Consider the following 17,587-nt stretch of genomic DNA (forward strand, 5'->3'; position numbering starts at 1 on the left):
ATTTCCCTGATTTTTGACCTTGTCCTCTATGATTTCTTCTTCTGAGCTCTCATTTTCTTGTTGTGCTTGTTCAAGATCTAAACACCTTGTCCTCAGCCTGCTAGTTTTGGGATTTTAAATTTCTCAGTATCTTATCTAACATGTAATCGGTGCTGCTTGGTGTCTAATAGCCTTAGCAGTAGTGTAGCAGCAAAAACGAAATTGTCTAGACTGTATTGAACTGGTGTCATCTCCCCTCAACACTTGACAGTTGAATGCCAATGATTTCTATTTCTGAACGGTCAATATTTGACGTGAACAGTGGCAGGACTGTCTCTTGATATCTATGTAAAGGTATTAGTACTTGTATGCCGAAAGAACGTTTTTATTGTATATGGGCTATTATGTACTGCATGATGATGCAGCCAGACGCTATCAATACATCACGAACCACCTCCATCTTGGCCAGATGCAGAATCAGTCATTGTCTGAAAGTTTTCTGTGAACAGTAGCATATCTTTTTTTGAGTAGTTGTTAGTTGTCTTTTGCAGCTGATTATATAAAAAATCTTTCTCAAGGTCAGGAGAGTCATGAACAGGCGCATAAGCGTTTACGATTGCTACATTGAAGGAACGACTAATAACCCTATCCTGATCTGGGTAATGTGGCTTGATTTATGGTCTTATTCCAGCACAGCTGACTCAGCCTCTTCCTGTTGGAGTAATCAATGTTCTTGTAGGCTTTATACATCACTTGAATCAGAGCTGTACTGACAACCTTTCTTATCTAGTACTGGGCCCTTAATAATTTTCTTTGACCTTGTAATTCTTGCTTGACATAAAATATCCCAGTGACAATGATGAAATTCTCTTGTGAGGAGAGCCTGTGTTGCAGCACTCTTCATCATTCTACATTGCTTTCCAGGTCACTATTTCTGTGCTTTCTTTGACTGCCCGTTGACGTAAGACCGACTTACTGATTTTCTCCAGCTAGTTTTCTTGGCCTGTTGCTTACTGGTAAAAATATATCGTTTTATATCTAGCTAACCCAGGGTTACCCTGGTTTTTGGTCTACCCACTCCTTTACCACTCTTTGAACTGGGGTATTTTGTTGCTAGGGTAATCACCCTTCCTTCCCTTTGAAATCAAGGAGGCACACTTGTGCCTCTTTAAAGAGGCGACCCACCACAATGTTAAGCGATTTCCGGTCCTAGCGGTCGCAGAGAGACGGTGGTGATCGCACTTTGTAGCCTAAGCTCAAACTAAGAAACGTGCGCAATTTCACCCCCCCCCTCCGACTTTATCTTCATGGGTAAAAGTGGGACGGAAGTTTCGACCCTCCGACGACAGCCCCCCTTTAACGTTGTCTGAGTGTGCTGACATTTAGAAGTTAAGCTTTCCTAAGGCCCGGGAGCTTATCCTCGATCTTTCAGCTCAATCCGATCACTTCTTCCCTGTTTTCCAAAAAACCAACATAGCCACTTAATGTTCATTTCTCTTCTTTTTTTATTAGCCACGCCTACAGGCCACAGTTGGCAACGGATCCGGTTGAATGAGGACTCATTCGAAGCGGAATTCGACCTGTTAGGGCCTTTTGATATTTTCAGACCGAAAAAATTATCCCCCGAATTTACATTTACGAAAAACCTCGTTTTCCTATATGAGCCCATGTTAATTTTTCCCACCACAGCCCCCCTTTAACGTTGATCGATCAGGCTGAAATTTCGAGGATAAGCTTTCCTGGGGCCTGGGAGCTTATCCTCAAAATTTCAGCTCAATCCGATCCTTCATTCCCCATTTTCCAAAAACCAAATATCAAGTTTTGTGGGGATTTGCTTGCGTCAAAAATAGATACGAGAGACTAAAATAATATAACAAGTGTCTCTGTGGTACAATGGTCGCTGTTCCTGACTGTCAGGCGGATGTTCCGGGTTCGATTCCCTGTCAGAGAAAATTTTTTATGTACTGAATTTAAAGTTTAAAAAAGAAACTCAGTTTCTTTTTTAAATTAAAAGCCTTAACACAAGAATCTTCAAAAGCGGGGGGTTTGGGAGGCGGCAGCCCCCCATCTTTAACTCCTGAAAAGATCAGCTAACAGTTAGTCAAGCAAAAATAAGTAATAAACAGTACAAAAAAGTGCAGAAATTTATGAAAAAAACTACGTTTTCTGAAGAGTTAAAGAGGCTGAGTCACAAGTTCGAACCTTAAAACGTACAGGGATTAGGAGGTGCAGTTGGGGTGCTGCTGCCCCCCAAACCCCCGCTTTCGGGGGCATAAGTATCCTGTCCCCGTCTCTATTCCCTAAATATGATGTTCTTCAGTACATTATTTGAAAAAAACTACGTTTTCTAAAGAGTTAAAGAGGCTGAGTCACAAGTTCGAACCTTAAAACGTACAGGGATTAGGAGGTGCAGTTGGGGGCGGCCGCCCCCCAAACCCCCGCTTCCGTATATGAAAGGGGCTGTGCCCTCCTCAACGCCTCGCTCTTTACGCTAAAGTTTTTATTGTTTAAAAAAAAGAGTTGTGAGAAAGTCAAACTTTAGCGTAAAGAGCAAGGCGTTGAGGAGGGCACAGCCCCTTTCATATACGGAAGCGGGGGTTTGGGGGGCGGCAGCTCCCCAACTGCACCTCCTAATCCCTGTACGTTTTAAGGATGGAACTTGTGACTCAGCCTCTTTAACTCTTTAGAAAACGTAGTTTTTTTCAAATAATGTACTGAAGAACATCATATTTAGGGAATAGAGACGGGGACAGGATACTTATGCCCAACCATGCAGCCCACACTTGGTACATTGACTAGGAATTCGATCTGCCTCGAAATTCGCAGCCTACGCTCTACTGTAATTTTATGGGAGGGAGGGGGGGCCCAATATTTGAAAAGATACATTCAGCAATTAAATTTTCTCAATAATGTTTTAGCAAATTATCCCCCCCCCATTCTTAGCAGGCATATAGATACGATTTTTGGCATTCTTTGTTTTAATTCCTTCTCTGGAATATTCATGATTTAATCAAGGTTCTTATCTTGTATAATAAACACCAGAGGATGAGTAATTCAAGCTAGTGGCCTTTTAATTTTATTGTGGAAAGGATTTATGGTAATGGATAGCAGTCTTCACAGTAGCATAAATAACGTTTTGATAGAAGTACAATTTTTCACATTATATTATTTAAATTTTAATAAGAGTGAGGAATGGAAAAATAAAGAGCTAAATTAGGAAAACAGAAACTAAAATGAATAGTTAACTCAAGTCTGAGAGTATTCAGTAGAATTTTTCTATGTTTTAGTTTTAGTTAGTTTAGTTAGAGTTTTCCAATTTTAACAAGTTTTTTTTCAAACTGCAACAGGTTGACGCATAAGGATTAACAATCTAATCAATTTAAATACTTTTGTTGAAAAATGTTAATTTAAGTAATTGGTATTTCTTATGTAAATGTTTATAAAGTAACTTGGTTGAAATTATTGAACTAAATTTATTTCAATAAAGTTAACGTTGATAAGTTAAAGTAGTTTAATATTTCTTTGTACTTCCTATGACAGATTATAGACTTACTTATGTCTTCATTAATTGTTTAGCATACTCTTTCTAAATCCGAAAATTGTGTCTCGCAATTCTCGCGGTTGAGAATTAATCGTAAATTTCGATGCGTTTAATATTAGATGAGTAGGAATGCAAACACAGCCAGTGACATTGATTCAAGAAAACTGGGAGAGGGGGGGAAATGCATGTTTCAAAATCTAGGTGGCAATTTTTTTCCACTATAAATACCAAAAAAAGGTATTTCTTAAAATCAAGCTGGGGAGGGGGAGTGCTCGATTTTGAGGACGACCTCCCCGCCCCCATCAATTGATACAGTTTAGCAGAACTCCATCAGTTTAATACTCTTGATTAAATTTTATGTTGGATATGCAAATATATCTCTATAATAAAGAGTAGAGGATGAGTAATTCAAGCTAGTGACCTTTCGATGTTGCTGTGGAAAGGATTTGTGGTAAATGAATAGCAGTTTTTTTCAGTAGCATAGATAACGTTTTGATATAAGTAAAACTGTTCCCGTTTTGTTGTTTAAAATTTAAAATGATTGTGGAATTGTGGAATTGTGGAACGGCGTTTGCCCACAAGAGGGAATGCAACATGTCGTATGATGCAAAATACTATTCAACACAAAGATCCTCTGGCAAGTGTTTTGTGTAATATTGGGAAACTGATCATGTTCTAGATGATGAGGAATATGAACTGATGTTTGACCTTTTCTCTCTACTACAAAATTGTTCTGCTACAGTCGAGGCTATTGAGGGAGAATTCCTTTCCACCCAAAATGTTGCTCTATTCTGGCGGGACTTCCTAAAAGGTCACCTTGAGGAGCGGCCTATTAATAGTAGCTGTATTTTGCTTCTGAAAGAAAATGCGAAAAACAAGTTTGACTTTTGCTTCCCAAGAGATGATCTCATGGTAACAGCTGCTATTTTGAACCTCGGAACATTTAAGATATATGAAACTGATGAGCGTCTGAACCTTCTTGATGGTTCACTGACAAGAAGGGTTTCTTGTTCAAAATGGTTAAGCCTCTACTGCTGGTGGCTGACATAAGGTACTTTACTTTAGCACATCTTCTGTGAACTGTATTTGTCCAATCAACATTAGGCCCCTCCACTTCAACTTGTGGTGAGCATTTTAGTGTAGTAGAAATTCTTTTGCACGAAGAGAAGGGCCCTCGAAAAGCACAAAGAGGAGGCTGTAATCTCTGGTGCTGTCAGTGGATTAGCTACCCCAATCAGTTGTGGGAATGTGACTTGTTGGGTTTATCAGAAGAGCGGCAGCTATAAATCTTTTTATGAACATACATGATAAAAACGACGCTCCTCGAGCAAATAACGTTTCAGAAAAACAATGCAGAAGAGGATCGAAACGATGATGTGGTTTAGCATCAAGTAGATTTATATTTGGACTTGTCAGTCCATACCAGGAGATCAAAAGATCCTCCTCTAGTTGATTCAATCAATGCAACCACTGCCTTCTAGAAAGGATATTTTACTCAGCTGCCATGGATTGCAGCTTTGGCAAAAAAAAGTTCTATCGTTGGCGGTAACAAGTGCCGCAGCAGAAAGGGTTTTTCAGGAATGCAGGGCTAATCGCTGATGCTGTGTTCAATATTGGTCCCACACCGTGTAAAAAAGCTTGTTTTTATACATAATAACGTCAAGTATGTCAAAGCTTTAAATGAAAGTGATAGAGTTTATTTCTAGCTAAGTGTTTTGAATTTTTTTTTATTCTGGCTCCTTAAACTGCCTGGGAATTGAAAAAATGGAGAATTTAAACTTAATTCAAATTAAACTCTGAAATTTAAAACCAGTTAAAAATTTCATAATATATAATGCTTCTCTTTATAAGATGTTGCCTCTTTTTCTTCTAACACCTCGGAATGAACTGTTCTTAAAGAACAACATGCTTAGTTTTCTGAAAATTGGCTATGTAAAAAAAAAAATAAACATATTAAATACTATTCGCTAAAGTAAAACTTTGATTGTTTGATTTGCTGACCCACCATGTCGAAGTACGTCCACAACCATGGTACCTTAATTGCCGAAATGGGAAGGAGAATAAATAATCTCTCATTCTCAAAGGAGTCCATCGAAACGTTTAATTTTAAAACTTCTATTAGCCTAAATTGCTCTTAAGTGAGAGGATTCAATCTTGAGGCAATGAAAAATAATGGCTTAAGTAGCCCAAATAGTGATGGGTTGGGGAGCTGGGAGCCAAGGACGTGGAATGCAGGATACAAGACCAGGAAGTTCAGACATTAAGCAAAATATAAACTTCAGATTCCTTCGAAGTTTTGAAAACTAGCCATGGATTTAAGGTGCAAGTACATTTGTTTTATTCCGGCTTTAGAGCTAAATTTGAACTAAATTTTAAATAACCTATTTTGGTAGATTAGTTCAAATATCAGGCAGTTTAAGTTCTCGTTATCAATCATATGGGTTAAAATAGTGTATGTGAAAAGTTACGGTTGATATCTTTTCTTTATTCTATCCATAGTTCAATCATGGTATTAAAGCTAAAATGAATCTTGGACCGAATTCTGATAAGAGCTGATACCAACTTAGTTTTCAATACTTTTTAAAAGTAGCGGAAAAAATTCTAGAAATAGAAGTAACGCCGACAAACTGACGGCACGGCGCCGATAATTTTTGGTTGGTGGCAGAACTGTGTCCGCCGCTGTTGAATTTGATTTCGGCACGGTTTTGGGGGTCTATTTTTAGGCGCATTATGCAATATTTATTTAGTCTGGAGAATAGTGTGATAGTTGAAGACGAATGCGTGCGAGGCACAGTTGAAGGTTCTTGTGGCTGCTTCTGTATTTTCCGGGGTATATATAATCTTAAAAAAAAAAAAAAACAAGCGTGAAAACTCAACAACATCAATGAAAAAAAAAGATAAATAAAATTCAATAAAAGCCAAAAATTATATATTTTATATTGGTTTAATTCTTATATCATCATCCTAATATATTTTGTATTTTAGGACTCTCCTGACTAAAATCTGTGTTATAGCCAAGTTTCAATGATAGTATTTGACTTCTCATAGTTTGCATTAACTCTGTTCCAAGATCTTTCATGGACTTGGCACAAATTCTGAAAATGGCCGATCCCATCACACTTTCTGAGTATTCTTTCATTAAAAACGGTAAGTTGTACGGTTAATTTTTTGTGTCAAAATAAAATAAAAGGTACCTTGTTCTAGAAAACAATTATTCTTTTTTTTTCCTTCTTGCTCATTAAGTGATCTTACTTTTGACTTTACTTTTGACTCTCAAAAAGGGAGCTAGAAATTGTGGTTTATATTCGAATGAGCCCCCTCTGAAGTTTATTCTACCGTCCCTTCCATAAAAACCTTATATGCCCTGGGGGCATAACTTACAATACTTGTCCCTAGGTTCTGGGGGGGGGGGTGTGTGTGTTATCCCGGTAGTTTTGGTATGTTATTTTTGGTCAATTTAATCCAGTAATTCGTTCTATGTTATAAATTTCTAGTTTTAAGTCATTCTATTATTGTGAATTTCGTTGAATGTTTCTGGTTTTCGTCTGCTTTATAAAAAGTGGATTTTTTAAAATGATTTTTGAAAAAAGCCCGCATATACATATAATTTTATGTATGTATATTTACAATTTTACACGGAACTAAAAAGAAAAGGCTGTCAGATTTGCTTAGTAAGCTTTATTGTTAAATGTTCCTATGTGCGTTTAATTTGAATTGTGTTTTAGAAGTTGAAGGTGCTTTACCAGGTGACAGCGAGAAGCACTTTCATTTTCCAAACCATCTTTTGTTACCAAAACGTGAAGATGTTCCTTTAGTCAATTTACCTAGCGTATCCGGACCATTTAAATTGTAAAACGACACCCAGGAATCCAAATGTTCTTACAATGAAGGTATATCTGAAACATTGTTTTTTTTTTTTTTTTTGATTGAAATGTATTGGATAATATTTTATAGGACAAACGGTCTTAATCTTAATGTGGAACTTATGTTTTATCTTAGGAGTTTTTATTTTATGATTTTGGGTCAATTTAATTCGTTTTATGTTTCTGAATTTGCTTTGAATGTTTCTGTTTTTTTATGAAAATTAGATTTTTAAAAATGATTTGTGAAAAAAACCTGCATATACATCTGATTTTATGTATACATATAATGTCTGTATATTTACATTTTTACACGTAACTAAAAAGAAAAAGCTGTCAGATTTGTTTAGTAAGCTTTACTGTTAAATTTTTCTATGTCTGTTTAATTAAAATTTTGTTTTAGAAGTTGAAGATGCTTTACTAGGTGACAACGAGAAGCCATTTCATTTTCCAAACCATCTCTTGTCACCAAAACGTGAAGATGTTCCTTTGCTTAATTTACCTAGCATTTCAGGACCATGTAAATTTGAATACGACACCCAGGGATCCAAATGTTCTTACAATGAAGGTATATCTGAAACGTCGTTTTTTTTTTTAATCTAAACGTATTGAATAATATTTTATTGGGCAAAAAAAGGACAAAGGGACTTTTATTATGATGGAACTTTTGTTTCAATATATTCCAATGTGCAGGTGTTTTCAAAACCGTTTTTGTAGTGTTTTATGAACATTTTTAATTTTCGCTTGAAAGTGGTTTTGTAGGTTTTATTATCAAACTGGTCGTGATAACAAACTGTAAGTAAGGAGCGACCTGGCTCAATAGTAATCAAAACTCTAAAAAAATGGAATTTTGATACCAATAGATTCATCAACAGAATTGGATTTTTATGCTGATTTCAAATACATAAGTTTCATTAAGTTTAGTTATACCAATGAATTGTAACGATCCTGAGAAAATTTGTCTTATTTTAGAAAAAAAGGGGGAAAAACACCCCCTAAAAGTCAAAGAATCTTAATAAAATTAAAACCATCAGATTCAGCATATCAGAGCATATTATTGTTGAGGTTTCAAGCTACTATCTGCAAAAATGTGGAATTTTTTATTTTTTGCCTGAAGAAACATCACTTGTGCGTATTTATTTGTTTATTTTTTTGGTTTTTTGTTTGTTCGTTTTTTTGTTTTTTTTTGTTCGTTTGAGCCCCCTCTGAAGTTTATTCTACCATCCCTTCCATAAAAACCTTATATACCCTGGGGGCATTACTTGCAATACTTGTCCCTAGGTTCTGGGGGGGGGGGGGGTGTTATCCCTGTAGTTTTTGTTATATGATTTCTGGTCAATTTAATGCAGTAACTCGTTCTATGTAATAAATTTCAGGTTTTAATTCGTTCTATGTTTGTGAATTGCGTTGAATGTTTCTGGTTTTCTTTTGCTTTATAAAAAGTTGATTTTTGAAAACGAATTTTGAAAAAAGCCTGCATATACATATAATTTTATGCATACATATAATTTCTCTATATTTTCATTTTTACAGGTAACTAAAAAGAAAAGGCTGTCAGATTTGCTTTATAAGCTTTATTGTTAAGTTTTCTATGTCCGTTTAATTTGAATTTTTTCTTAGAAGTTGAAGGTACTTTACTAGGTGACAGCAAGAAGCACTTTCATCTTTGAAACCATCTTTTGTCACCAAAATGTGAATATGTTCCTTTGGTCAATTTACCTAGCATATCGGGACCGTGTAAAATTGAAAACGACACCCAGGAATCCAAATGTTCTTACAATGAAGGTATATCTGAAACATTGTTTTTTTTTTTTTTTTTTTTTTGATTGAAATGTATTGGATAATATTTTATAGGACAAACGGTCTTAATCTTAAGATGGAACTTATGTTTTATCTTATTCCAATGTGCAATTGTTTGCCAAACTATTTTTTAGTCTTTCATGAAAATTTTAAAATTTTTACTTTAAAGTGGTTTGGTAGGTTTTATTACCAAACAATTCGTGGTAACGAACTGTAAGTAAGAAGGAACCTGGCTCAATAGTAACCGAAACTCTAAAAAAAATGGATTTTTGATACCAATAGATACAGCAAAAGGATTGGATTTTTATGCCGATTTCAAATATATAAGTTTCATTAAGCTTAGTCTTACGTATCAAAGGTTACGTGCCTGAGAAAATTTTCCTTATTTTCAAAAAAAGGATGAAACATCCCAGAAAATTCATAGAATCTTACCGAAAATCACAGTATTGGATTCAGCGTATCAGAAAACCCTAATGTTGAGGTTTCATGCTTTTCTCTGAAAAAATGATGAATTTTGTATTTTTTGCCAGAAGAAAGATCAAGGATGCGTGTTTATTTGTTTATCTGTTTTTTTTGTTTGTTTTTTTCATGGGTGATCGTATTGACCCAGTGATCCGAAAATATTGAGAAAAGGCTCATTAAAACTGAAATTAAAAGTTCTAGTGCTCTTTTTAAGTCACCAGAAAGATTGGAGGGCAAGTGGGCCTCCTCCCAACCCCTTTTTTCCCAAAATCGTCCGACCATATTATTCAGATAGCCATTTTGTTCATCAAAGTTGAAAAAATCAATAAATATGCCTTTGGATATAACATGACACCCCCCCCCCATAGCTCCATGGGAAAGGTCTATAAGTGATAAAAATGTTCCATTGTTTACGTATATGGTATGTTGTATGGAAGCATCTATACATTTAGGGTAAAAAGAGAAATGTTTTGCTGTTTTTTTTCACGGGTGAACTTTTAATGGGGACGGAAGGTTTGAGGGGGTGAATTTGTCATGGAAAATTATACACTGGGAGAATTTGCCAGAATTCCTACACATTTTTTATTTTTATATTTGTTGCTTTCTCATTTCGGGTTTAATTTTCGGCGTGGAGTTATTAATTGTAATTGCCTGGGTAAATTTTCACCGGTATTGAACTGTCTAGAGGATATATTCGTGGTGAGGGTATTTCTCCTTGGGGGTGAGTCCAGATTCCCTGGGGTTATTTAAAAAATGATCAGAAATTAAACATAAAAAATACAAGTTATATCAACGGGAACTAAGGAGCAACATTAAAACTTAAAACAAACAGATACTATTACTTATATGAAGGTGGTTGCCTCCTCCTCAACACCTCGCTCTTTACGCATAAGTTTTAATTTTGTCCCAATTCTTTAAGAAGGACTTCTGGAACACTATGTTCGTTTAATTGGAACAATAAAACTATTTTTTCAAAAGTACTAAAAACTGTAGCGTAAAGAGTGAAGTGTTGAGGAGGAGGCAACCCCCTTCATATACTTGATAATTTCAATTTGTTTTAAGTTTTAATGTTGCTCCTTACTTCCAGTTGAAACATCTTGTTTTTTATTTATTTAATTCTTTAATAAGCTGGATGATAAGCCTTAAAACTACATCTCCATATAGATTATACAAATCATTCTTATATTGTATATATTTCTTTATAAATTTGGAGATAAATCTGTCTAATATATTGATTTCAAGTTGAATTTGAAATAAGTAAAAAATTGGCTGTTATGATTTGAATTGCATAGAAGCTAGACTGAACTGCCTATATTGCTCGAAGAACATAGCGAGTCCGAATGGATTTTTAAAAATGACGAAAGTCACGTTTTCTTACGTCGTTCAAATAGGGATAAATCATTTTAAAAGAGAGTGAAAAACAATGATAAAAAATTCCAGATATTTGCTGATGACGGTGTCACTGAATGTGTCACCGAAGTGTCCAGAATGTTTATTGTCATTGCTTTCACTGTTTATAAGGGGGACCGGTATAGAAAACTTCCCGGCTTTCTCTTCAATGTTAAATATCTTTAGCTTGTCTGGCGATAACAGACGCACAAAGGCATCGATTTCTGTTTTTATCTTTTCCTCTGATCTAGCAACATAACCTGAGTTGGCTATTTTTTTTTTACTGGTTTTTTTAAATTGGGTTTTTTGGTGCAAATTCTATTTCAATTTGTCTAAGAAAATGGTACACTCAAGTTTAATAATTTTAACTTGGACTTGTTGAGGATTTTGAAAGGAACAACTTTAATTTTAAGTTTTTCCCTAATTAATTCAAAAAAGAAGTTTTTATCAGCTTATTTGTTTCTACTAAAACTTTTTATCATCAGTTTTACCTTAGAATCTCCTGAAATCTACCATATTTAGTTTCAATAGGACCGGTTTGGTCTTATTGATCGAACCGGGCATGAATGCCAGTCTCAAGGTGATTTAGGATCAGCGTTTAATCTTCAGCGTTACGGTCAGCGTTTCATCGTTTCATCAGCGAGGCGTCGGCTTGTTTACTGTGCACAAGCCCAGGGAAAACTAAAGCAAAATTACTAAAAGCTTGGAAGGCCTCAACTACCGAAACATTTATTTGACTTGAACGGTACATCTCTTCAAGAAGAGACCACAGCAGAACTCCGAACTCCCAATATTGAAAGTTATTACTGCTGGTTGCACTTAGAAACCAATATTTTTTAAAATTCTGGCTGGATGGTTAATGTGCCATATTTTGTAAAGAGCTACGAAGAAACATGTGTAATTACCACTTAATTCATTTTGTAGTATGAACCTTTCTAAGACCTTAGACTCATTATAGGTTTGTGTGGTCTTAGGGGCTTAGGTCCCCATTATTTTAACAAAATGGCTATCTCAAAAATTCGATCGGATGGATTTGAAGTAAAGAAGGCAGGAGGGCTGGTTGCCTTCCATTTTCTTTTGATTCTTAAATAGAGAACTAAAACTTTCAATTCCCAATAGAATGAGCCCCCGACGAAGTTATACCATCATTTCTTCCATAAAAACCTTATATGCCCCTGGGTTCTGGGTGGCTGTATAAACCCCGGAGATGTTACTATATGATCTTTGGTATATTTTGGATAAAATGACAATCTCAAAAATTTCATCAGACGCGTTTGGGGAAAAAACGGTTGGTTGGGGGGGGGGGGGCAAGTTGCCATTATATTATTTTTGGTTCTCAAAAAGGGAACTAGAAAGTCCGATTTACAATGGAATGAGCCCCCTCTAAAGTTTATGCTACCAGCCCTTCCATAAAACCTTTTATGCCCCAGGGGCATAACTTAAAACCCTTGTCCCCAGATTTGGGGGGGGGGCTGTGTTATCCTTGAAGTTTTTGTTTTATGATTTTGGATCAATTTAATTCGTTTTATGTTTCTGAATTTGCTTTGAATGTTTCTGTTTTTTTATGAAAATTAGATTTTTAGAAAAGATTTGTGAAAAAAACCTGAAAATACATATGATTTTATGTATACATATAATGTCTGTATATTTACATTTTTACATGTAACCAAAAAGAAAAAGCTGTCAGATTTGTTTAGTAAGCTTTACTGTTAAATTTTTCTATGTCTGTTTAATTAAAATTTTGTTTTAGAAGTTGAAGATGCTTTACTAGGTGACAACGAGAAGTCATTTCATTTTCCAAACCCTCTCTTGTCACCAAAACGTGAAGATGTTCCTTTGCTTAATTTACCTAGCATTTCAGGACCATGTAAATTTGAATACGACACCCAGGGATCCAAATGTTCTTACAATGAAGGTATATCTGAAACGTCGTTTTTTTTGTTAATATAAACGTATTGAATAATATTTTATTGGGCAAAAAAAGGACAAAGGGACTTTTCTTAAGATGGAACTTTTGTTTTAATATATTCCAATGTGCAGGTGTTTTCAAAACCGTTTTTGTAGTGTTTTATGAACATTTTTAATTTTCGCTTGAAAGTGGTTTTGTAGGTTTTATTATCAAACAGGTCGTGATAACAAACTGTAAGTAAGGAGCGACCTGGCTCAATAGTAAGCAAAACTCTAAAAAAATGGAATTTTGATACCAATAGATTCATCAACAGAATTGGATTTTTATGCTGATTTCAAATACATAAGTTTCATTAAGTTTAGTTATACCAATGAATTGTAACGATCCTGAGAAAATTTGTCTTATTTTAGAAAAAAAGGGGGAAAAACACCCCCTAAAAGTCAAAGAATCTTAATAAAATTAAAACCATCAGATTCAGCATATCAGAGCATATTATTGTTGAGGTTTCAAGCTACTATCTGCAAAAATGTGGAATTTTTTATTTTTTGCCAGAAGAAACATCACTTGTGCGTATTTATTTGTTTATTTTTTTGGTTTTTTGTTTGTTCGTTTTTTTTGTTTTTTTGTTCGTTTGAGCCACCTCTGAATTTTATTCTACCGTCCCTTCCATAAAAACCTTATATGTCCTGGGGGCATAACTTACAACACTTGTCCCTAGGTTCTGGGGGGGGGGTGTGTGTTATCCCGGGAGCTTTTGGTATGTTATTTTTGGTCAATTTAATCCAGCAACTCGTTCTATTTTATGAATTTCAAGTTTTAATTCGTTCAATGTTTGTGAATTGCGTTGAATGTTTCTGGTTTTCTTTTCCTTCAAAAAAAGTCGAATTTTGAAAAAAGCCTGCATATACATATAATTTTATGTATACATATAATGTCTGTATATTTTCATTTTTACACGGAACTAAAAAGAAAAGGCTGTCAGATTTGCTTAGTAATCTTTATTGTTAAATTTTTCTATGTTTGTTTAATTTGAATTTTGTCTTAGAAGTTGAAGGTGCTTTACCAGGTGACAGCAAGAAGCCCTTTCATTTCTCAAACCATCTTTTGTCATCAAAATGTGAATATGTTCCTTTGGTCATTTTACCTAGCGTATCATGGCCATTTAAGTTTTAAAACGACACCCAGGAATTCAAAGGTTATAAAAATTAAGTTATATATTAAACATTGTTTTTTTGTTTTTTTTGTTGATTTAAATTTATTTGATAATATTTTATAGGACAAACGGTATTAATAATAATATGAAACTTTTGTTTTATATCATTCTAATATGCAATTTTTTGCCAAATTATTTTTTAGTCTTTCATGAAAATTTTTAAATTTTTACTTTAAAATGGTTTGGTAGGTTTTATGACAAAAGAATTTGTGGTAACAAACTGTAAGTAAGAAGGAACCTGTCTCAATAGTAACCTAAACTAAAAAAAATGAAAATTTGATACCAATAGATGCAGCGAAAGTATTGGATTTTTATGCCGATTTCAAATATATAAGTTTCATTAAGCTTAGTTTTACGCATCAAAGGTTACGTGCCTGAGAAAATTTCCTTATTTTCAAAAAAAGGATAAAACATCCGAGAAAATTCATAGAATCTTACTGAAAATCACAGTATCGGATTCAGTGTATCAAAAAACCCTATATATGAGGTTTCATACTTTTCTCTGGAAAAATGATGAATTTTGTATTTTTTGCCAGAAGAAAGATCACGGATGCGTGTTTATTTGTTTATCTGTTTTTTTTGTTTTTTTTTGTTGTTTTTTTTTTCAGGGGTGATCGTATCGACCCAGTGATCCGAAAATATTGAGAAAATGCTCATTGAAACTGAAATTAAAGGTTCTAGTGCTCTTTTTAAGTGACCAGAAAGATTGGAGGGCAACAAGGCCTCCTCCCAACCCCTTTTTTCCCAAAATCGTCCGAAAATGTTATTCAGATAGCCATTTTGTTGATCAAAGTTGAAAAAATAAATAAATATGCCTTTGGATATAACATGACACCCCCCCCCCCCATTGCTCCATGGGAAAGGTCTATAAGTGATAAAAATGGCCCATTGTTTCCGCATAGTATATGTTGTTGGGAAGCATGTATACATTTTAGGGTAAAAAGAGAAATTTTTTGCTGTTTCTTTTCACGGGGGAACTTTCAATGGGGAGGGAAGGTTTCAGGGGGTGAATTTATCGTAGAAAATTATACACTGGGGGTATTTGCCAGAATTCCTATACGTTTTTTATTTTTTTATTTCTTGCTTTCTCTTTTCCGTTTCAATTTTACGCTTGGAGTTGTTAAGGGTAATTGCCTGGGTAAATTTTCACTGGGATTGAACTGTCTAGAGGATATATTTGCGGTGAGGGTATTTCTTCTTGGAGATCAGGCCAAATTTCCTGGGACTATTTAAAAAACGATCAGAAATTAAATATAAAAAATATAATTTATTTCAATGGGAACTAAGGAGCAACATTAAAACTTAAAACAAACAGATACTATTACTTATATGAAGGTGGTTGCCTCCTCCTCAAAACCATGCTCTTTTCGCATAAGTTTTAATTTTTTCTCAATTAGTTAAGGACTTCTGTAACACTGTTAGTTTAATTGGAACAATAAAACTATTTTTTAAAAAGTACTGAAAACTGTAGCTTAAAGAATGAGGTGTTGAGGAGGAGGCAATCCCCTTCATATACGTGATAATTTCAATTTGTTTTAAGTTTTAATGTTGCTCCTTACTTCCAGTTGAAACATCTTGTTTTTTATTTATTTAATTCTTTAATAAGCTGGATGATAAGCCTTAAAACTACATCTCCATATAGATTATACAAATCATTCTTATATTGTATATATTTCTTTATAAATTTGGAGATAAATCTGTCTAATATATTGATTTCAAGTTGAATTTGAAATAAGTAAAAAATTGGCTGTTGTGATTTGAATTGCATAGAGGCTAGACTGAACTGCCTATATTGCTCGAAGAGCATAGCGAGTCCGAATGGATTTTTAAAAATGACGAAAGTTAAGTTTTCTTACGTCGTTCAAATAGGGATAAATCATTTTAAAAGAGAGTGAAAAACAATGACAAAAAAAAATACCGGATATATGCTGATGACGGTGTCACTGAATGTGTGACCGAAGTATCCGGAATTTTTATTGTCATTGCTATTACTGTTTATAAGGGGGGCCGGTATAGAAAACTTCCCGGCTATATCTTCCATGTTAAATATTTTTAGCTTGTCTGGCGATAACAGACGCATAAAGGCATCGATTTCTGTTTTTATCTGTTCCTCTGATCTAGCAACATGCCCTGAGTTGGCTATTTTTTTTTTACTGGACTTTTTAAATTCGGCTTTTTGGTGCAAATTCTATTTCAATTCGTCTAATAAAACGGTGCACTGAAGTTTAATAAGTTTAAATTGGACTTGCAAAGGAATTCGAAGGGAGAAACTTCAATTTTATATCTTTTTCTAATTAATTCAAAAAAAGAAATTTTCATCAATTTATTTGTTTCTACTAAAAGTTGTTATAATCAGCTTTATATTAGAATACCCTGAAACGCAGCATATTTACTTTCAATAAGACCGGTTCGGTTTTATTGATCGAACCGGGCATGAATACCAGTATCAATGTGATTTAGGATCAGCGTTTCATTTTCAGCGTTACGGTCAGCCTTTCATCGTTTTATCAGCGAGGCATTAGCTTTTCTATTCTGCACAAGCACAGGGGAAACTAAAGCAAAAATACTAAAAGCTTGGAAGACCCCAACTACCGAAACATTTATTCGACTTGAACGGTACATCTCTTCAAGAAGAGACCACAGAAGAACTCCGAACTCCCAAGACTGAAAGTTATAACTGCTGGTCGCAATTTAGAATCCAATATTTTTATAAATTCTGGCTGGATTGTTAATGTGCCATATTTTGTAAAGAGCTGCGAAGAATTATTAATCAAACATTTGTAATTAACACTTAATTCATTTTGTATTAAGAACCTTTCTAAGACCTTAGACTCCTTATAGGTTTGTGTGGTCTTAGGGGCTTAGGTCCCCATTATTTTAACAAAATGGCTATCTCAAAAATTCGATCGGATGGATTTGAAGTAAAGAAGGCAGGAGGGCTGGTTGCCTTCCATTCCCTTTTGATTCTTAAAAAGGGAACTAGAATTTTCAATTCCCAATACAATGAGCCCGCAACGAAGTTATACCATCATTTCTTCCATTAAAACCTTATATGTCCCCGGGGTCTGGGTGGCTGTATAAACCCCGGAGATATTACTATATGATCTTTGATCTATTTTAGATAAAGTGACAATCTCAAAAATTTGATCGGACGCGTGTGTGGAAAAAACGGTTGGTTGGGGGGGGGGGCCAGGTGCCAACATATTACTTTTGGTTCTAAAAAACTGGCCTAGAAAGTACAATTTACAATCAAACTAGCCCCCTCTGAAATGTGTACGACCATCTCGTCCATAAAACCTTATATACAACTGGGGTATAACTTAAAACCCTTGTCCCCAGCTTCGGGAGGGGGCTGTTTTATCCTTGAAGTTTTTGTTATATGATTTTGGATAAATTTAATTCGTTTTATGTTTCTGAATTTGCTTTGAATGTTT

This window comes from Artemia sp. Qi Xiang Cuo, chromosome 10 (genome assembly GCF_049724085.1).
Source record: "Artemia sp. Qi Xiang Cuo chromosome 10, ASM4972408v1, whole genome shotgun sequence".
Lineage (NCBI taxonomy): Eukaryota > Metazoa > Arthropoda > Branchiopoda > Anostraca > Artemiidae > Artemia > Artemia sp. Qi Xiang Cuo.